This window comes from Suncus etruscus, chromosome 8 (assembly GCF_024139225.1).
Source record: "Suncus etruscus isolate mSunEtr1 chromosome 8, mSunEtr1.pri.cur, whole genome shotgun sequence".
Taxonomy (NCBI): domain Eukaryota; kingdom Metazoa; phylum Chordata; class Mammalia; order Eulipotyphla; family Soricidae; genus Suncus; species Suncus etruscus.
In genome coordinates this window covers 73,926,948-73,950,795 of record NC_064855.1, presented here as the reverse complement: position 1 = coordinate 73,950,795, position 23,848 = coordinate 73,926,948, and the positions used below count along the sequence as shown (strand labels likewise).

At 36.5% G+C, this 23,848-nt stretch overlaps 2 pseudogenes; both read right to left on the bottom strand.

The window, feature by feature from the left end:
- Positions 1 to 7,876: 7,876 nt before the first annotated feature.
- On the bottom strand, positions 7,877 to 8,270 carry LOC126016760 (uncharacterized; annotated as a pseudogene).
- Positions 8,271 to 20,844: 12,574 nt separating this feature from the next.
- On the bottom strand, positions 20,845 to 21,138 carry LOC126016769 (uncharacterized; annotated as a pseudogene).
- Between the last annotated feature and the right edge of the window lie 2,710 nt (positions 21,139 to 23,848).

Sequence of the window (23,848 nt, the reverse complement as noted above, 5' to 3'; positions counted from 1 at the left end):
CTGCATCCACAAAACTCACTTTCAGGTTTGAATGAAGAATACATGTCTTCACAGATAAAGAACAGCTCAGAAACTTTACAGACACAAACCCAGCCTTAAAAAAAAATGGAAAGATCTACTTTAAGACAAGACTGTCCAACTGACACACCAAGTTTTGAAAAAAGATGGCACTAAATCCATTGAAAATTTTTTCTCTCAATGTCAATAGACAGAATGCACCAATTAAGAGACACAGAATAGAGAAATGGATCAAAAACTCAATACAACTTTCTGATGCCTACAAGAAACACACCTGAATAGTCAGAACAAACATATACTCAATATAAAAGGATTGAGGAAAATCATCCAAGCAAAAACACCCATAAAAATCTGGAGTGGCCATACTAATATAAGATGATAAAAACTTTATACCCAGAAGTTGTAAGAGACAAAGATGGACACTTTGTATTGAAAAAAGGATATGTACAAATGGAAGAAATCACTCTCCTAAACATATATGCATGTAATGAGGGGCCAGCAAAATATTTAATATACTTGTTGACAAATTTGAAAAAGAATATCAATAGCAACACAATAATTGTGGGAGAGATCAATACAGCTTTGCCAACACTTGTATAGGTCAACAAGACTGAAACCCAAAGAGAATATTCTAGACCTGGAAAGATAAATGGAAAAAATAGGCCTAGTAGTTATCTATAGGACACTCCATCCTCTGAAACCTGGATACATATACTTATCCAATTTATATGAGGACATTCTCCAGGATAGACTACATGCTGGCACATAAAACATACCTCCATAATATTAAAAAGAGAAATTTTGCAGGATACCTTCACTGACCACAAGGTTCTGAAATTATATGTGAACTACGAAGGGACACAGAAGAAAAACTTTAAAACCTGGAAGTTAAACAGCTTAATACTGAATAACCAGTAGGTCGGAGACAAAAATCAAAGAGGAAATCAAAACATCTTGGAAACAAATGACAATAAAGACACAAAGTATCAGAACCTATGGGACATAACAAAAGCAGTACTGAGAGGAAAATGTATAGCTTAAGAAGCACACATCAAGAAAGAAGAAGGGGAATACCTAAATAGCTTAAGGACACAGCTCATGGAATTAGAAAGTGCTCAACAAAAGAACCAAAAATAGGAACACAGAAGGAAATGACAAACCTGAGAGCACAAATGAATGAGATGGAAAACCACAAAACAACCGGAAAGATCAACGAAATCAGAAGATAGTTCTTTGAAACAATAAAATAGGTTGATAGACCATTGGCAAAACTCACAAAGAAATAAAAAGAGAAACTTGATAACTCGTATTAGAAATGGAAAGGGGGAGATCTCTACCGATATTGCAGAGATTTAAAGGGTAAATAGAAACTATTTTGAGAAAGTCTATACCTATAAAATTGAGAACCTGGAAGAAATGCATAAATTCTTGATCTATAACATTTCATGGTTGAATAAAGAGGATGTAGAATATCTAAACACACTCATCACTATTGAGTAGTGTAAAACGGTAATCAAATGTCTGCCCAAAAACAAAAGTCCAGGACCAGATGGATTCACTATTGAATTATTTCAAACCTTTCAAGAGGAACTACTGCCAATCCTGGCAAGAGTCTTTCATGAAATCAAAAAAATGTGATAGCTTCCAAATACTATTTATGAAGCCAAAATCACCTTGATACCTAAACCAGACAGAGATGCTACCAAAAAAAATTACAGTTCAATATCCCTGATGAACACTGATGCAAAGATCCTCAATAAAATCCTGGCAAATAGAATTCAATATATCATCAAGAAGATTATTCATTATGATCAAGTAGGTTTCATCCCAGGAATGCAATTATGGTTTAACATCCGTAAATCTATCAACATAATACACAACATCAACAACAAGAAAAATAAAAATGACGTGATCATTTCAATAGACGCAAGGAAAGCATTTGATAAGGTTTAACTCCCATACTTGATAAAAACTCTCAGCAAGTTGGGAATGAAAGGAACATTTCTCAATATAGTTAAGGCCATCTACCACAAGCCAGTGGCAAATATTATCCTCAATGTAGAAAATCTAAAAGCACTCCTTCTAAATTCTGGCACAAGACAAGGCTGTCCTCTCTCACTACTCCAATTCAACATAGCACTGGAAGTACTTCCTATAGCGACTAGGCAAGAAATATGAATCAAGGAAATCAAGATAGGAAAGGAAGAAGTCAAGCTCTCACTCTTTGCAAATAACATGATACTCTACTTAGAAAACCCTAAAAACTCTACCAAAAACATTCTAGATACAATGGACTCATGGCAACGTGGCAGGCTACAAAATTAACACACAGAAATCAATGGCCTTTCTATACACCAATAATCATAGGGAAGAAATGGATACTAAGAAAACAACCACATTCACATTAGTGCCACACAAACTCAAATATCTTTGAGTCATTTTGACTACAGATGTGAAGGACCTATACAAAGAAAACTCTAAAACTCTGCTCCAAGAAATAAGAGAGGACACATGGAATGGAAACACATACCCTGCTCATAGATTTCCAGGATTAACATAATTAAAATGGCAATATTTCTCAATGCTTTCTACAGATTTAATGCTGTCCCTGTAAAGATACCCATAACATTTCGAAGAAGTGGATCACACACTTTTGAAATTCATTTGGAATAATAAACACCATAGAATAGCTAAAGCAATCATTGGGAAAAAGAGTATGGGATGAATTACTTTGCCTAACTTTATACTGTATTTCAAAGCAATAGTTATCAAAACAGCATGGCATTGGAATAAAGACAGACCCTCATATCAGTGGAATAGGCATAAATACTCAGAGAATGTTCCCGAGACATACAATCACCTTATTTTTGATAAGCGAGCAAATAATTCTAAATGGAGCAAAGAAAGCCACTTCAACAAGTAGTGTTGGCACAACTGGCTAGCCACTTGCAAATAATTGAACTTAGATCCCCTGCTAACATCATGTATGAAGGTAAAATCTAAATTGATTAAAGACCTCGATATCAGACCTGATACTATAAGGTATATAGAGCAACATTTAGGTAAAATACTCCATGACATTTAGACTAAAGTCATCTTCAAGGAGAAAACTGCACTCTACAAACAAGTGAAAGCAGAAATTAACAGATGGGAATACATTAAGCTGAGAAGCTTCTGCATCTCAAAGGAAATAGTGCCCAGAATAAAAGTTACACACTTAGTAGGAAAAACTTTTCCCACAACCTCCATGAGATAAGAGGCTAATCTCCAAAAATATACAAGGCACTGACAGAACTTTACAAGAAAAAAACATCTAATCCCATCAAAAAATGGGGAGAGGAAATGGACACTTTAATAAAGAAGAAATACAAATGGCTAAAAAGTACATGAAAAAATGCTCCACATCACTAATCATCAGAGAGATGCAAAACAAAACAACTATGAGGTACTACCTCACACCTCAGATTGGCACACCTCACAAAGAATGAGAACAAGCAGTGTTGTGGGGATGCAGAGAGAGAGAAACTCTTATCCACTGCCGGTGGGAATGCTGTCTAGTTCAACCTTTCTGTGTAGAGATATCGAGATTCCTTCAAAAACTTCTGAGTAGTGATTGAGAGATTCCCTCAAGATTAATGCAAGCAGTATCTAAATACTCCATTAATTTTACTTTTACTAACATATTTTATGTATTCTTTATTTTTAATATAGATCAACAATTTTTCAGATTCCTTAAAGCGTTCTAAAATAAAAGCAAATTTTATTATGTAAAATCATGAAAAATCATCACACTTACCTCTTTTCATTGGGAATTAAAAGTGCATTTCATCTAATAAATTATTACATAAAATCATATAGCTATTGAATTATAATTTGCATTTTAAAATAAATGTTAAGTGATATATATTTATTAAATATGTCTGAATCTTATTTGGTATCAAGTATCTGACTTTGCTTCATCATATATTTGTACTCTATCTTTTTAGACTCTAAATTTAGAGCAGAACAAGAACTTGTGTTTTTGACTCTTTTAATTGTATATGAAAACAGGTTTTTGAATATATAAATGTAAATCTGAAAGCAAATGGTTCCAATAAAAATAGTATTCTTTGGAATGGAGTGTTGGCAAATCTGTAGGGTGATTGCCTGGCATGCAGTAACCTAGGAAATACCTTGATTAGATTTCTGGCATCTCATATGGTCCCCCATGGCAGGAGCAATTTCTTTCATGTTTATTTTTCTTTTCCTTTTTTTTATTTTATGGTTCACACATGGTGACACTCATAATTTATGTCTGGCAATATGATCAAAAATTGGTCCTGGCTTGGGGGATCTTATTGGAAACCAAGAGATTGAACCACTGTCTGTCCTAGGCTAGCTAGGGCAATGCAGACAGCTTACTGCTTGTGCCTCAGCTCCATCATGGAGCCAGAAGCAACTTCTGATCCCATGGCAATGAGTAACACTTGATTATTACCAGGTGTGGACAAAAAAGCAAAAGAAAAGTTTTCAGTGTTTGGAAAAGTAGAGCATGAAATATTGAGTTTTCCTTACATGTGTGAACTTAGGATGCACTGTGCTTTTCTCAAATGGAGTCCTATATGGTTCTCCAAATCAGGAGTGATTTCTGAGTGCATAGCCAGGGGTTACCTGTGTGGCCCAAAATGCAAAAAAATTTTTTTCCCTTGGGCTGGAGCATTGGTGCAATTAGTATTCCATAAAGTTGCACATGAAAACACATGACAGACCACGGTTTGAAGTATGGGCATCCCATATCATTCTCCAAGCCAGGAGCCATTTCTAAGCTAATAGCCATGAATTACACCAGAGTGTATTTGTATGGCTCAAAAAGTAGAAAAAAAGAAAAGAAAAAAAAATGTTTCCAGTTTTAGGAGTGTTCATACAAGCAGTGTTATGACAAATTTATAACAGAATATGGTTCAATATCCTGGCATCATATAACGTTCTCCGAGCCAGAAGAGATTTCTAAGCACATAGCCAGGAGTAACTTCTGAGTGTCAGTGAGCATAGCCCCCATGAATATATTAAATTAAATAAAATAAATTCAATTTCATAATATGCAAATTAGTGAAGAGGAACAGAAAGATAGCTTTATGCTTTAAAGAAAATGCTTTTTATGTTAAAACTCCAGGTTTAAATTCTTGAATTGCATTGTTTTCTGATAAAGGTTTACTCCAGAATAAAGCTAGGTTTGATTTAAAACACCCATCAGACAAAACTAAATAGTACTAAAAATATCAAATTGACTGGCTGGATATTTAGCTCAGTGGCAGGGCATTTTCCTTGCAGATGGCTGAACCAGGATGGATCTGGGTTGGTTACCTGGCACCCAATATGTACCCCTGAGTTACAAGGTGCAATTTCTTTCTTTTTTTATTTTTTTAATTTTTGTGCCACACCCCATGATGTCAGGGATTTTTTCTGGCTATGTGCTTAAAAATTGCTCATGATTAGGGGCTGGATTTTTGCACTAGCTAGAGGTACAGTGCCAGCCTTACAAGCTCTAACCTAGGAAGAAATAGGTTGGATTCTCTGGCATCCCATATGGTTTCCCCAAGCCAGAAGCGATTTTGGGTGCATATACAGTAGTAAACACTGAGTGTCAAATGGGTGTGGCCCACCAAAAAACAACATAAACAATAAAAATAAAGAACTTGCTCATGGCTTGGGAAACCATATGGGATGCGAGGGATAGAACTGCATTCTGTCCAAGGATTGCACGTGCAAGGAAACAGCCAACCACGTAAGACACTGCTCCGGCCTCATCATGAGGCCTCATTGCATTGTAATGGTGGCCAATGTGCACAAGGTAAGGCATGACAGGTACCTCCTTACCCTCATGTATTTAATTATAGAGAAAACCTGACTGAGAAATGTCAATGGTGTCCATGGAACTTCTGCAAAGTGATTGGTGAATACTTCAAGATTAAGGCAAGCAGCATTTAAATTTTCCATTAACATTATTTTATTAACATATATTTTCTCAATTTTTTATATTTTAACATAAATCAACAATTTTTTCAGATTCCTTTAAGCATGCTTATATAGATGCTAATTTTATTATGTAAAATTATGAGCAGATATCCTATAGAAACTTCATACTTATCTCTTTTTATTGTGCAAGAAGTAAAAGTGTCCTCTAATAATTTGTTACATAGATTATAGATCTACTAAACAATCATTTTAATTGTAACAATATTTTCAGCAGATATATAGGAACCAAAACACGAAAAATATTAATTAAATATGAAGTCTGAAGCTTATTTTATAGTAAATATGTTACTTTGGTCCTTCATATATTTGTATTCCATCTTTATGGATTTCAAATTTAGAACAGAACAATCTTATGTTATAGGTAACTCTTTTAGTTATATATATATATATATATATACATATATATATACATATATATATGTATATATATATATATATATATATATATATATATTGGTTGTAGAATACAGTGAATGTGAATCTGAGAACAAATTTTGCCATAAAAAACAATATTCCAGGGACTGGAGCACTGTTCCAAGTGGTAGGGAATTTGTCTGGCACACCCTAACCTAAAGGAGACATTTGTTCGATTACATGGTGTTCCATATGGTTCCCAAGGCAGGAGCATTTTCTGAGCACATAGCAAGGTGTAACCCCTGAGAATAATGAGGTATGGCCTAAGAAAAACAAAAAGTTGTCCAGGGCATAGTACTGTGATACCTGCTGTAGGGCATTTGCCTTGCATGTGCAAGCCTAGAATGGAGTTTGATTAGATCCCCGGCATCCCATATGGTCCCTCAGCCAGGATCAAGTTCTGAATGCATAGCCAAGATTTACCCCTCAGTGTCATCGAGTGTGGTCCAAGAAGCTAAAAAAAAAAGTTTTCCAGTGGTAGGAGCATTTTCAGAAGCAGTATTGCATATTGCATTAGAGTTGCACAAATTAAGTATGACAGACCTGGTTCAATCCACTGGCATCTCATATAGTGCTCCAACTAGGAGCAATTCATTAACACATTGCAAGGTATATAGCTCAAGCAGGGTATATCCCTGAGCAAAATATTGAATAATATGAAATAAAATAAAATTTAGTTCTTATAGTATAAAATTAGTAAAGAGGAAAGGATTATAGATGTATGCATTAAAGAACATGCTTTACATGGAAAATTACCAGGCTTAATTTTATTAATTACCTGGAGCTTTGTGTTCTGATAAATATTACTTCAGAACATTGCTAGGTGTGATTCACATCAAATACCAAACAAAATGAAAAAATAAATAGTCTTAAAATATTAAATTGAGGGATTGGAGAGTTAGCACAGTAGCAGGGCATTTCCTTTGCACAAAGCCAAACGGGCATGGACCCGGATTGATTTCACAGCTTCCCATATGTTCCCCTGAGCTCCCAAGAACAATTTCTTTTTTTTTTTTATTTTTCTTGGTCTTTGGGCCACACCCAGTAATATTCAAAGGTCATTCCTAACTTTCTGCTTAGAAATTACTCATCGATTGGAGAATCATATGGGAACCCATGGGAATAAACCATGGTAAGTCCTAGGTTGTGTGATCAAGCAGAATGCCTACTGATGCACCTCTGCAACAGCCACATAATGAGGCCTCATTGCATTGCAAGGTTGTCATTGTGGACCAGGGTAAAGCATGACATGTACCGCTTTAGCTTCTTGTATTGAAATGTAGATAAACTTGACTGAAAATTGTCAATCGGGCCCATGGATCTTCTGAGTAGTGTTTGGGAGATTGCCTCAGATTAATGCAAGCAGTATCTAAATACTCCATTAATTTTTTAGTTTATTAACATTTTATGTATTTTTTGTATTCTAGACTCAGATCAGAACGACCTTTGATAAATCAGTGGCCGGGAGGTGAACCTCTGGTCCTCGTTTACTGATCAATTCATCAATCCAAGTACCGGACCCCTCAAAACAGACTCTGAGCTGGGACCGAACTAGGCCTCAGGTGATGCCACAGCCTGCAGAAAGGCCTCACTGCACAAGGCCCAAGCAGGGGTCTTCTCAGGAGGGTAGTTTTTCTCATCATGGGCCGACTCTAGCAGGGTTGAGGGTTGCGGTTAGACCCGATAAAATAAGATCAAGGTGTAGGTGGGGGACAGTTGCTGGCGTGGACACACACACTCACCTTGCACACTCAAGCCCCCCCTACACACACTCATCACCACACGCCAGAAGTAACCCCTGAGCAATAAGAGCAAAAAAAATGTTTTCAGTGGCTGAAGTGGTGGAGCATGCAATAGGGAGTTTGCCTTGCATGCAGGAACAAAAGAGGACTGTGCTTCTATACACTGGAGACTTATATGATCACCCAAACCAGGAGTGATTTCTGAGTTTATAGCTTGGAGTGACCCTTGATCATCACCATGAGGTGCAACACACACACACACACACACACACACACAAATTCTACCATGGGCCGGAGCATTTGTAAGAGTGTTATGAATTAGAGTTGCATTCCAACGCCAATGACACCCCATGATTTAAGCCACAGGTATTCCATATTGTTCTCCAAGCCAGAAGCAGTTTTTGAGCAGAGAACCAGAGTAACTGGTACACAGGGTGTAGCCCACTGCAAAATATTGAATAAAATGCACTCTGATAATAGAAAATTTAGTGAAGAGTAAAAGAATAAAAACGTTATATGTTAGAGAACATGCCTCACATGGTAAAACTCCAGATTTAATTTCAGTAATGGAGCTCTGTGCTCTGATAAATGATTACTTCACAATATTACTAGGTTTTTCTCTCATCAAATTCTATCAAGACAAAAATTAAATAGTCTTCAAAATAGCAAATTGAGGGATTGGAGAGTTAGCACAGCAGCAGAGCATTTTCCTTGCACAAGACTGAACCAGGATGGACTTGGCTTTTTTCCCCAGGGATGCCATAAGTTATCCTGAACTTTCTGGACAATTTTATTTTTTTTTAATTTTTCTTAGTTTTAAGATACAACTGGTAACATTCAGGAGTTATTCCTAGCTCTGTGCTTAGAAATTGCTCAGGGCTTGGGGAACCATATGGAACACCCGAGGATTGAACCAAGGTCTGTCCTAGTTTAAGCAAATGCCTGTCGCTTGCACCATCACTCTGTCCCCATCATGAGGTCATGAGGCCTCCTTGCAATAAAAAGGTGGTCAATGTGGACAAGCTAAGGCATGACAAGTATGTCCTTATCTTTTTGTATTAAAATGTAGATAAATTTGGGGCCGGAGAGATAGCATGGAGGTAAGGCGTTTGCCTTTCATGCAGGAGGTCTTCGGTTCAAATCCCGGTGCCCCATATGGTCCCCTGTGCCTGCCAGGAGCAATTTCTGAGCCTGGAGCCAGGAATAACCCCTGAGCACTGCCGGGTGTGACCCAAAAACCACAAAAAAAAAAATGTAGATAAATTTGACCAAGAATTGTCAATAGGGCCTGTTGTTTATGTAAACATTTCAATGGGATTATTATTTTACTGACCCTACCCTTATCTGTGATTGTGCCCTACCCTAGGGTGAGACCTGGAATTCTGCTCCCACCCTAGGTTGGTACCTGATTTTGTTCACACCATTGGGTGGTACCTGATCCCACCATGGGGTGGTACCTGATTCTGGGGGATAAAAGCAAGGGTCTGTGGAAGTTCGGGGCCTTTTGGCTGTAACTGATGCTGAGGCTTTTAGCTTCAGTCTTGTCCTCCAAATAAAGCTAATATTTTCACTAGCCTGACTGTCTGCTAGCTGTTTACCCACCGCTTCACCTCAGAACCACCTGCAGAACAGGGTGGCAGATGCGTGCTGCGAGCTGGAGAGTAAAGACCTCATTTTCCATCCCTCCATCAGTCAACTCCATCAAGGGCTGACTTGCAAAAAGGGCCCATCGAACATCTGAGTAGTGATTAAGAGTTTCCCTTAAGATTAATGGAAGCAGTACCTAAATATTTCATTAATCTTTTATTGACATAGATTTTATGTATTCTTCACTTTTAATGTAAATTAACAGTTTTTGAGATTCCTTAAAGCTTTCTAATATAGAAGATAATTTTATCTGCAAAATCATGAAACCACATCATATAAACTCTTAATCCGTATCTCTTTCTATTGAGCAAGAAGTAAAAGTGTCCTCATCAAATAATTTATTACATCAAATCATAGATCACTTATTGAATTATAATTTCAATTGTAACATGAGCTTTAGGTGATATATAGGAACCAAACATGAGATGTATTAATTGAATATGAAGTCTGAAGCTTACTCGGTAGTAAGTATGTGACCTTGCTCCCTCAAATATTTGCACTCTACCTTTTTAGACACCAAATTTAGACATAACAAGAACTTATGCTTTAGACTCTTTTAGTTGTATATGAAAACTGGTTGTTGAATACATAAACGTGAATATGAAAACAAATTGCAGTAGCCTAGGACATATCTTTTTGCGATGCCTGGCATCCCCTATGGTCCCTCAAATCTCGAGCAATTTCTTTCCTTTTTTTTTTAGGTTTATGGGCCACATGCTGTGATATTCAGAATTTATTCCTGGATATGCGCTCAAAAATTGCTCCTGGCTTGGGGGACCATATTGGATAGCAGGCAATTTTGCCAATATTCATCCTAGGCTAGCACGAGCAAGGCCGGCAGCTTATGCTTACTCCATGGCTCCAGCCTGAATCTAGGAGCAATTTCTGAGCCCATATCCAGGAGTAACAACTGAGCATTACCAGGTGTGGCTAAAAAAGCAAATAAAAACTTTTTCAGTGGTTGGAGTGGTGGAGCACGCAGTAGGGTGTTTGCCTTGCATTCAGGAACTTAGGATGTACAGTGCTTCAGTCCACTGGAGTCACATATGGTCCCCCAAACCTGGAGAGATTTCTGAGTGCATAGCCAGGAGTAATTCCTGAGTGTTAATGGTGTGGCCCAGAACAAAAAAAATTTTTTTTTCATTGTTAAGAGCATTGGTGCAAATGATATTGCAGACAGTTGCATGCGAAGACCATGGTTCAACACATGGATATCCCATATCATTCCCCAAGACAGGAGCCATTTCTAAGCAAATAGCCATGATTTACCCCTGAGTGTCACTGGGTATGATATGAAAAGGAAAAAAAGAAAAGAAAAAAAATTTTTTTTTTCGTTTTAGGAGTTTCGGTGCAAGCAGCATGATGACAAACTTAAGACACAACATGGTTCAATATCCTGGCATCCTATAACGTTTTCCAAGCCAGGAGTGATTTTTAAGTGCATAGCCAAGAGTAACTCCTGAGCTTCAGAGAGCATAGCCCCCCCAAATCAAAATATTATACAAAATAAAATAAAATTCAATCTGATAATATACATATTAGAGAAGAGGACAAGATGACAGCTTTATGTATTAAAGAACATGCTGCACATGGTAAAATTCCGGATTTAATTTCTTGAATTGCTTGAAACTCTGTGTTCTGATAAAGGCTTTCTCCAGTATATTGCTTGGTTGACTCAAATAAAACACCCATCAAGACAAAAAAAATTAAATAGTCCTAAAAATATCAGAGTGAGTGGTTGGATATTTAGCTCAGTGACCTGGAATATTCCTTGCTTATGGCCAAGACAGGATGGATCTAGGTTTGTTACTTGGCATCCATGTATACCCCTGAGCTGCCATGTGCAATTTCCTTTTTTTCCTTTTTTCTATTTTTTTTGTTGGTTTTTGTGCCACACCAGTGTTGGTCAGGGTTTTTTCCTGGCTATACGTTCAGAAATTGATCATGTCTTGGGGCTGAAATGGTGGCACTAGGGATACAAAATCTGCCCCATCAGCAGTAGCCTACAACGGACCAGGTTGGATTCTCCAGCATCCCAATTGGTCCCTCCCAGCCATGTGCGATTTCTTAGCTCATCGCCATGAGTAACCCCTGAATGTCAAATGTGTGAGGCCAACCCCCCCCCCAAAAAAAAAACAGGGACTAAAGCAGTGGCGGAAGTGGTATGGCATTTACCTGGCACTTCCTAACCTAAAGGAAACATTGGTTCAATTAACTGGCATTCTATATGGTCCCCAATGGTAGGAGCAGTTTCTGAGTGCTTAGCAAGGAGTAACCCCTGAGCATAATCAGGTGTGGCCAAAAATAAAAAATGTTGTCCAGGGGACAGTGCTGTGGTACATGCTGTAGGGCATTTGCCTTGCAATATATAAATTCAGCAGCTGGAGTGGTGGAGCATGAAGTAGGGACTTTGCCTTGCTTGCATTCATGAACCTAAGACGCACCCTGGTTCATTCCACTGGAGTCCCATAGGGTACCCCAAACAGAAGCAGTTTCTGAGCACATAGCCAGGAGTAACCTCTGAGTGTCACCAGTGTGGACCGAAATACAAAAAAACTTTTTTTTGAGGGCCATGAGCATTGGTGCAAATGATATTGCACACCATTTCACGCGAAAACCTATGACAGAAGAAATTTTTGAGCACATAGCCTTGATTTACCCCTGAGCCTCACTGGGAATGACCCAATAAAAAAAGATAAAGAAAAAAGGTTTCTTTCCAGGTGCAGGAGTGTTTGTGCAATCAGTATTACATTTGCAATGCAGAGGCAAACATATGACAGACTGCGCTTTATTCCCTGGCATCCTATATCTTTCTAGCCAGGACTGATATTTGAGCACATAGCAAGGAGTAACTCCAGAGTGTTACAGGGTGTAGCCCCCAACAAAATATTAAACATATAAAATAAAACAAAATTCAGTCTATAATATAAAAATTAGAGAAGAGGAAAGGATGATAGCTTTCAGCTTTAGAGAACATGCTTCACATGTAAAACCCCAGGTTTAATTTCATGGTTGGAGCCCGGTGTTCTGACAAAGAATTACTCCAGAATATTGCTAGGTTTGATGCACATCAAACACCCATCAAGACAAAAATTAAATAGTCTTAAAAATGTCAACGTTAGGGGCTGAAGAGTTAGCACAGCCGCAGGGCATTTTCCTTGCACACAGCCAAAATCGGTTGGACCTGGTTTCATTTCCCTGCATCCCAGCATCCCATATGTTCCCCCATAACTGGCCAGGTGCAATTTTTTTTTTAATTTTCTTGGCTTTGGGGCCGCACCGGTAACATTCAGGATTTACTCCTGGCTATGCACTCAGAAATCTCTCCTAGCTTGGGAGACCATTAGGATGCAAGGGCATGAAAACACAATCCGTCGTAGGCCACCACAGGCAAGGCAGACTCCTTACTACTTGTACAACAGCTCTGTGCCACAAGCCAGAAGCAATTTCTCGTTGCATAGCCAGGAAAAATTCCTGAATGTTACCTGGTGTGATAACAGAAAAGCAAAAAACAAAAAAACAAAAACAAAAAAAAGGTTTCAGCTGCTAAAGTGGTGGATCATGAAGTAGGAAGTTTGCCTTCCTTGCTTGAACCTAGGATGCACCATCGTTCAATCCACTGAAGTCCCATATGGCCCCTCAAACAGGACCGATATCTGAGCTCATAGCCAAGAGTAATCCCTTAGTGTCACCTGTGTGGCCCAAAATGCAAAAAAAAAATTTAAGGGCCCTGAGCATTGGTGCAAATTATATTGCACAATGTTGCACATGAAAATCTTTGACCGGAGGAATTTCTGAGCGCAAACCAAGATTTACCCCTGCACCTCACTGGAAATGTCCCAAAAAGTAAAAAAAAAAAAAAAAAAAAGGTTTATTTTCAGGTGCAGGAGTGTTGGTGTAAGTGGCATTGCATTTGCAATGCATATGCTAACATATGACAGACTGTGCTTCAATCTCTCGGCATCCTATATTGTGCTAGCCAGGACTGATTTCTGAGCACATAGCAAGGAGTAACTCCAGAGTGTTACAGGGTGTAGCCCCCAAAAAAATATTAAACATATAAAATAAAACAAAATTCAGTCTATAATATAAAAATTAGAGAAGAGGAAAAGGACGATAGCTTTTAGCTTTAGAGAACATGCTTCACATGTAAAACCCCAGGTTTAATTTCATGGTTGGAGCCCGGAGTTCTGACAAAGAATTACTCCAAAATATTGCTAGGTTTGATGCACATCAAACACCCATCAAGACAAAAAAATTAAATAGTCTTAAAAATATCAACGTTAGGGGCTGAAGAGTTAGCACAGCCGCAGGGCATTTTCCTTGCACACAGCCAAAATCGGTTGGACCTGGTTTCATTTCCCTGCATCCCAGCATCCCATATGTTCCCCCATAACTGGCCAGGTGCAATTTTTTTCTTTTTAATTTTCTTGGTTTTGGGGCCGCACCGGTAACATTCAGGATTTACTCCTGGCTATGCACTCAGAAATCTCTCCTAGCTTGGGAGACCATTAGGATGCCAAGGCATGGAAACACAATCCGTCATAGGCCAGCACGGGCAAGGCAGACTCCTTACTACTTGTACAACAGCTCTGTGCCACAAGCCAGAAGCAATTTCTCATTGCATAGCCAGGAAAAATTCTTGAGTGTTACCAGGTGTGATGACAAAAAAGCAAAAAACAAAACAAAACAAAAAAACAACCAGAACAAAACAAAACAAAAAAACAAAAAACAAAAAAGGTTTCAGCTGCTGGAGCAGTTGATCATGAAGTATGAAGTTTGCCTTCCTTGCTTGAACCTAGGATGCACCATCGTTCAATCCACTGAAGTCCCATATGGTCCCTCAAACAGGAGCGATATCTGAGCTTATAGCCAGGAGTAACCCCTAAGTGTCACCTGTGTGGCCCAGAATACAAAATATATCACACAATGTTGCACACAAAAATCTATGACCGGAGGAATTTTTGAGCGCAAACCATGATTTACCCCTGCGCCTCACTGGAAATTTTGCAAAAAAAAAAAGGTTTATTTCCAGGTGCAGGAGTGTTGGTGTAAGTGGCATTGCATTTGCAATGCAGATGCTAACATATGACAGACTGCGCTTCAATCCCTCGGCATCCTATATCATTCTAGCCAGGACTGATTTCTGAGCATTATAGCAAGGAGTAACTCCAGAGTGTCACCGGGTGTAGCCCCCAGCAAAATATTAAACATATAAAATAAAACGGAATTCTGTCTATAATATAAAAATTAGAGAAGAGGAAAAGGATGATAGCTTTATGCTTTAGAGAACATGCTTCACATGTAAACCTCAGGTTTAATTTCATGGTTGTAGCCCTGTGTTCTGATGAAGAATACTCCAGAATATTGCTACGTTTGAATCAAATCAAACACCCATCAGTTCAAAAATTACATAGTATTAAAAATATCAACTTGAAGGGCTGGAGATTTATCACAGTGTCAGGTATTATCTTTGGACAAGAATGAAACAAAATGGACCAGAGTTAGTTTTCTGGTTTCCCATATGTTCCAATAAAACTGCGAGGAGCAATTTTTTTTAATTTTTTTTTTTGGTCAATTAGACCCCACTGCATGATTTCCAGGGTTAATCCTGGCTATGGTCTCAGAAATCTCCTGGCTTGGTGGACAATATGGATTTCGAGGGATTGATCCTAGATCGTCCTGAGTTAATGCATGCAAGGCCAAGTCACAACCAGCTTAGGGCCTCATTGCACTGCAAAGGTGGTCAATGTATACAATTATTCATACGTAGAAGTGAATTTTTATTATATAATTGTATGCACAGACATCCTATAGAAACTTAATACTTATCTCTTTCTTTTGGGCAAGAAGTAAAAGTGTCCTCTATCTAATAAATTGTTACATCAAATTATAGACCTGCTAAATAATAATTAGAATTATAACAAGTTTTTCAGGTGATATATAGGAACCAAAACATAAAAAGTATTAATTGAATATAAAGTCTGAAGCTCACTTTGGAGTAAGTATGTCACTTTGCTCCTTCATATATTTTTTGGTTTTTGGTTTTTTGGTTTCTGGGCCACACCCAGCGTTGCTCAGGGGTTACTCCTGGCTGTCTGCTCAGAAATAGCTCCTGGCAGGCACGGGGGACCATATAGGACACCGGGATTCGAACCAACCACCTTTGGTCCTGGATCGGCTGCTTGCAAGGCAAACGCCGCTGTGCTATCTCTCCGGGCCTGCTCCTTCATATATTTGCACTCTATCTTTGTAGACTTCAATCCTGGTATTCTATGACATTCTCCAAGCCAGGAGCAATTTCTGAGTGCATAGCCAGTAGTACTCTTGAGTGTCAGAGAGAGTAGCACACCCAGAATATATTAAATAAAAAAATTCAATCTTATACATATTAGAGAAGAGGAATAGGATGATAGATTTATGCATTAAAGAGCATGCTTCATATGGTAAAACCTTAGTTTTGCTTTTTTTTAAATTGCATGGAATTCTGTGTTCTGATAAAGGCTTACTCTAGAATGCTATGTTTGTCTCAAATAAAACAACCATCAAGACAAAAAATTAAATAGTCCTAAAAATATCAAATTAAGTGACTGGATATATAGCTTAATGACCGAGGATATACCATACAGATGGCCAAACCATGATGGATCTGGGTATTACCTGGAATCCCATATGTACCCCTAACTTCCAGGCGCAATTCTCCTTCCTTCCTTCCTTCCTTCCTTCCTTCCTTCCTTCCTTCCTTCCTTCCTTCCTTCCTTCCTTCCTTCCTCCTTCCTTCCTTCCTTCCTTCCTTCATTCATTCCTTCCTCCTTCCTTCCTTCCTTGCTCCCTCCCTCCCTTCCTCCTTCCTTCCTTCTTCCTTCCTTCCTTCCTTCCTTCCTTCCTCCTTCCTTCCTTCCTTCCTTCCTTCCTTCCTTCCTTCCTTCCTCCTTCCTTCCTTGCTCCTTCCCTCCCTCCATCCTTCATTCCTTCCTTCCTTCCTCCTTCATTCCTTCCTTTCTCATCTTTCTTTCTTTCTTTCTTTTTTTTTCTTCTTTCTCTTTTTTTTCTTTCTTTTCTTTCTTTCTTCTTTCTTTTTCTTTCTTCTCTTTCTTTCTTTTCTTTCTTTCTTTCTTCTTTTTTCTTCTTTTTTCTTTCTTCTTTTCTTTTTCTTTTCTCTATCTCTCTTCTTTCTTTTTTCTTTTTCTCTTTTTTCTTCCTTCCTCCTTCCTTCCTTCCTTTTTCTTTCTTTCTTTCTTTCTTTCTCTTTTCTTTCTTTCTTTATCTATCTCTTTTTTCCTTCCTTCTTTCTTTTTCTTTTCTTTCTTTCTTTTCTTCTTTTTCTTCTTTCTTTTTCTTTCTTTTTTCTTCCTTTTCTCTTCCTTTCTTTTTCTTCTTTCTTTCTTTCTTCTTTCTTTCTTTTCTTTCTTTCTTTCTTTTCTTTCTTTCTTTCTTTCTCTCTTTTCTTTCTTTTCTTTCTTCTTTTCTTTTCTCTTCTTTCTTTCTTTCTTTCTTTTTTCTTTCTTTCTTCTTTTTTTCTTTCTTCTTTCTTCTTTCTTCTCTTTCTTTCTCTCTCTTTCTTTTTTCTTTCTTCTTCTTCCTTCCTTCCTCTTCTTTCTTTCTCTTTCTTTCTATCTTTCTTTCTTCTCTTTCTTTTTTCTTTCTCTCTCTTTCTTTCTTTCTTTCTTTCTTTCTCTCTCTTTCCTTATTTTTCTTTCTCTCTTTCTTTCTCTTTCTTTCTTTCTTCTTTCTTTCTTCCTTCCTTCCTTCCTTCCTTCTTCTTCTCCCTCCCTCCCTCCCTCTTCCTTTCTTTCTTTCTTTCTCTTTTCTTTCTTTTTTCTTTCTTTCTTTTTTCTTCTCTTTATCTTTCTTTCTTCTTTCTTTCTTCTTTCTTTTCCTTTCTTTTTTCTTTCTTTCTCTTTCTTTCTTCTTCTTTCTTTCTTTCTTTTCTTTCTTCTCTCCTCTCTCCTCCTCTCTCTTTCTTTCTTTCTTTCTTTTTCTTTCTTTCTTTCTTTTTCTTTCTTTCTTTTTTCTTTCTTTCTTTCTTACTTCTTCTTTCGATTCTTTCTTTCTTCTTTCTTTCTTTTCTTCTTCTTTCTTTTTCTTTCTTTCTTCTTTTTCTTTCTTTCTTTTCTCTTTTTTCTTTTTCTTCTTTCTTTCTTTCTCTTCTTTCTTTCTTTCTTTCTTTCTTTCTTTCTTTCTTATCTTCTTTCTTTCTTTCTTTCTTTTCTTTCTCTTTCTTTTCCTTTCTTTCTTTCTTTCTTTTCTTTTCTTCCTTTCTTTCTTCCTTCCTTCCTCCTTCCTTCCTTCCTTCCTTCCTTCCTTCCTTCCTTCCTTCCTTCCTTTCCTTTCTTTCTTTCTTTTGTCTTTCTTTCTTTTTTTCTTTCGTGCCACACTGTTGTTTTTCAGGTTTTGTTCCTGTCTATGAGCTCAGAAAGTGCTCATAGCTTAGGGCTGGAGTGGCGGCAACAAGGGGTACAGAGTCTAATACTGCAGCAGCACTAGCCTAGAACAGACCAGGTTTAAATTCCCGTATCCCATATAAACCGCCCCGTTCCCAGCCATGAGCAACTTCTTAGCCCATTGCCATGACTAACCCTTGAGAATCAAAAAAAAAAAAAAAAAAAAAAAAAGAATTTGTTCATGGCTTGGGGGACCACATGCGATGCCATGCAATGGAACCATATTCTGTCCAAGGTTTTCACATACAAGAAAAACAGCCTACAGGGGGCCGGCGGTGGCGCTGGAGGTAAGGTGGCCTGCCTTACCTGCGCTAGCCTAGGAGACGGACCGCAGTTCGATCCCCCGGCGTCCCATATGGTCCCCCAAGCCAGGAGCGACTTTGAGCGCAAGCCAGGAGTAACCCCTGAGCGTTACCGGGTTTGGCCCAAAAACCAAAAAAAAAAAAAAAAAAAAGAAAAACAGCCTACCACATGCGGCACTACTCCAGCCCCATCACAAGGCCTCATTGCATTGCAATGGTGGTCAATGTGCACAAACTAAAGCATGACAAGAACCTTTTTACACTCTTGTATTTAAATATAGATAAACATGACAGAGAACTGTCAATAGGGCCCATAGAACTTCTGAGAAGTGATTGGGAGAATACCTCAAGATTAATGCAAGCAGTCCTCTAAATTTTCTATGAATATTTATTTTATTAAACATACATTTTCTGTAATTTTTATGTTTTATCATAAATCAACAATTTTTCCAATTACTTTAAGCATTCTATAATAGGCACTAATTTTTATCATGGAAAAATATGAACACAGAAACTTAATACTTACCTCTTTTTATTGGGCAAGAAATAAAAGTGTCCACTATCTAATAAATTGTTACATCAAATTGTAGACTTACCAAATAATAATTGGAATTTTAACAAGGCTTTCAGGATATATAGGAACCAAAATAAAAAAATATTTAATTAAATGCAAAGTCTGAAGCTTATTTTCTAGTAAAAAGGTTACTTTGGTCTTTCATATATTTGTACTTTTATTTTTGTAGACTCCAAATTTAGAGTAGAAGAATCTTATGTTCTAGACTCTTTTAGTTATATATAAAAATTGATTGTAGAATACAGTGAGTGTGAATCTGAGAACAAATGTTGCCATTAAAAAAAAATTTCAGGACCGGAGTAGTGTTGCAAGTGGTAGGGCGCATTGCCTGTCATGTCCTAACCTAAAGCAGACATCATCAATTACCTGTCATTCCATATGGTCCCCAAAGCAGGAGCAGTTTCTGAGCATATAGTAAGTATTAAAACTCTAAGCATAATCAGGTGTGGCCAAAAAAAATGTTTCAAAGGAACAGTACTATGGTACATTGTATAATGCATTTTTCTTCCGTGCTCAAGCCTAGGATGGAATGTGGTTAGAACAGGTGGCAACCCATAAGGTCCCACAGCCAGGATAGAGTTCTGAACGCATCGTCAAGAGTTACCCCTCAGTGTCACCAAGTGTGGGCCCAAAAAGCGAAAAAAAAAAAAATAGTTTTCCAGTGGTAGGAGCATTAGTAGAAGCAGCATTGCATTAGAATTGCACAAGTTAACCTATGACAGACTCTGGTTTGATACACGGCATCCCATATCATGCTCCAACTGGAGCAATTTTTTAATGCAAGCCAGGTGTATCTCAAGCAGCATTCAGCCCTGAGCAATATATTAAAAAATAAAATAAAATAAAAAATAAAATTCAGTCTGATAAAAATACAAATTTGTCAAGAGGAAAGGAATATAGTATTGCATTAGAGAACATGCTTTACATGGTAAAACACCAGGCTTAATTTCTTTAATTACCTGAAGATCTCTGTTCTGAAAAATATTAATCCAGAATATGCTAGGTGACTCACACACATCAACACCAATCAGGGTGTAAAAAATAAATTCTTAAAGATAAAAATATTAAAATTGCATAAGGATCCAGGTTTGTTTCTCAGCTTCCCATAAGTTCCCCTGAGAAATTTCTTTCTTTTTTTTTTTATTGTTTTATTGTTCTTGGTGTTTGGGACACACCCAGTCATGTTCAGGGATACTCCTAGATCTGTGCTTTGACATTGCTCATCGCTTGGGAATCATATTGGATGCTGGGGAAAAAAACATGAAACTTCCTAGTTAGTGCTATCAAGCAGACTGCCTACCTCTTGCACCACTGTGCAGGCCCCATCATGAGGCCTCATTGTATTGCAAGGTTGTCAGTGTGGACAAGGTAAAGCATGACAGGTACCTCTGTAGCATCATGTATTGAAATGTAGATAAACTTGACTGAGAATTGTCAATGCGGTCCATGGACCTTCTGTCGAGTGTTTGGGAGATTCCCTCAGATTAATGCAAGCAGTATATATATACTCCATTAATTATGATTTATAAACTTATATTTTATATATATATATATATATTTTTTTTTTTTTTTTTGTTTGGGCCACACCCGTTTGACGCTCAGGGGTTACTCCTGGCTATGTGCTCAGAAATCGCCCCTGGCTTGGGGACCATATGGGACGCCGGGGGATCGAACAGCGGTCCGTTCCTTGGCTAGCGCTTGTAAGGCAGACACCTTACCTCCAGCGCCACCTTCCCGGCCCCATATTTTATATATTTTTTAAGGCCTCACTGCACAGGTTAAGCAGGGGGATTTCGCAGGAGGGAGGTTTTTCTCATCTTGGCAGTCCCTCTGGGTCTGAGGGTGGGTTCAACCTGATCAGTAAGATCAAGGTGTAGGCAGGGTAGGGGCGCTGGGGTGGACACACACACTCACCTTGCACACATCAACTCACACACTCACACACCATCACCACACCCCAGGCCACACTGTCCTATTTTATGTGTATTTCTTTTTAATATAAATCAATATTTGTCAAATTCCTTAAAACATTCTGATGTAGAAGCTATGTTATTATGTAACACCATGAAAATACATCATATAAAATCTCAAAATGGGGCTGGCGCAGTGGCGCTAAAGATAAGGTGTCTGCCTGGACAGGACTAGCCTAGGATGGATGTCAGTTCTATCCTGCGGGGTCCCATATGGACCCCAAGCCAGGAGCAAATTCTGAAGGCATAGCCAGGAGGTAAGCCTGAGCATTACTGGGTGTGACCCAAAACTTAAAAAAAATCTCAATTCTTACTAATTTTATTAGGCAAGAAGTAAGTGCCCTTCTTCTAATAAATTATTACATCAATTCTTAGACCTATTGACTTATAATTTTAATTGTAAACAGAGTTTTAGGTGATATATCAGAACCAAAATACGAGAAGTATTAATTGAATATATAAAGTCTTAATCTTACTTCATAGTAAGTATGTGGTTGCTCCTTCATATATAAGCAATCTACCTTTAGACTCACATTTAGAGCAGAAAAAAGAAATGCTTTAAACTCTTAGTTGTATATGAAAACTCGTTTTTGAATACATGAACATGAATCTGAAAACAAATTGTCTAAAAATAATAAAAAAATCTTTTGTGAGCGGTGAAGAAGCTGTAGAGCAGTTGCCTGGCACGCAATAACTGGGGACATACCTTTTTTTCAATTCTTAGTTTTCCATATGGTCCCCAAGCCAAGAGCAATTTTTATTTTTGGGTTTATGGGCCACACAAGGTGTCACTCAGAAGTTGCTCCTGCCTTGAGGGACCCTATAGGATACCAGGGAATTGAACTATGTTCTTCCAAGGATGGGGTGGGCAAGGCAGATGCCTTACTGCTTGTGCCACAGCTCTGGCCCAAAGCCAGGAATAATTTCTCAGCTCATAGCCAGGATTAACCCGTGTGTTACCAGGTGTGTACAGAAAAAGCAAAAAAACAAAAAAAAACAAAAAAAAACAGAAGTTTTTATTGGCTGAAGTGGTAGAGCAGTAGTAGTGGAGTTTGCCATGTATGCACGAACATAAGAGCACTGTGTTTAGATACACTGAGTACTATAATGTCACCAAAACCAGGAGTGATTTCTGAGTATATAACTTGGAGTAACCACTGAGCACCACCACTGAGGCGCAAACACACACACACACACACACACACACACACACAACATACACACACAGACTTCCATGGGCCAGAGCATTAGTAAGAGTGTTATGGTATTATAAGAAACCACCTGTTTTGATCCACTAGCATTCCATATTGTTGTCCAAGGCAGACACAGTTTTGAGCACAGAACCAGAATAACTCCTAAACTACACTGGGTGTAGCCTGCAGCAAAAATTAAAATGAAATATAACATAATAAAATATAAAATATAATGAAATAAAATACATAAAATAAAAAATAAAATAAAATAGATAAAATAACATAAAATAAAAAATAAATAAGATAAAATAAAATGAAATAAAATAATATGGTATAATAAAACAATAATATTAAATAAAAAATAAATAATAAAATGAAATGCACTCTGATAATATAAAATTTAGAGAAGCAGAAAAAGATGCTAGATTTATGATTTAGAGAACATGATTCACATGGTACAAGTAAGCCCTGAGCATTAACAGTTATGGACAAAGAGGCAAAAAAAAAAAAAATTTAGTAGCTAAAATGGTGGAGCATCTAGTAGGGAATTTACCTTCCATGCAAAAAAAAGGGAAATAAAAAAAATAGTTATAAAAAATAAATAAAATAATAAAATAAAATAAAATATAAGAAATTTAAATAATGAAATAAAATAAAATAAAATATAAGGAAATTTAAATAATGAAATAAAATGAAAGTAAATAGTAAAATATTAAATAAGATAAATAAAATAATATAAAAAAAAAACATAATAAAATAAAAATTAAATTAAAATAAAATATATAATAAAAATAAAATAATATAATAAACTAATATAAAATAATGAAATAATAAAAGAAAATAATAAATTAAAATAAAATAATAAAATTAAATATTGAAATAAAATGAAAGTAAATGAAAAATGATAAAAAAGATAAAATAAAATAATAAATAAAATGAACTAAAATGATAAAATAAAATAGTAAAATAGAAAATAAAAAATAATATAATAGTGTAAGATAAATAATATAAAATAAAAAATAAAATAAATAAAATAAATTATAATAAAATAATTAAATGACAAAAAAATGAACTAAAATAATAAAATAAAATAATGCAATGACATAAAAGTAAATAAAAAATAATAAAATAAGTTAAATAAAATAATATACAAAAATAAAATATTAAATAACATTAAATAAAATAAATTATAAAATAATTAACTAAAATAAAATAGAATATAATAATAAAGTAAGTTAAATAAGAGGAAATAAAATAAAAATAAATTAAAATAACTTAAATTTAAAAACATATCTAAATAAATAAAATAAAAATTATTAAATTAAATATATCTATAAAATAAAATATCATTAAATAAATAAAATAAGTAAAATAAATTAAATTTAATATAATAAAAAATAAAATGAAATAATATAATAAAACAATAAATTAAAATAATAAAATAAAATAAAATGAAAAGTAAAATGAAAATAAAAAATAATAAAATATAAAATAAAATAATAAATAAATAAATAAAATAAATAAAATAC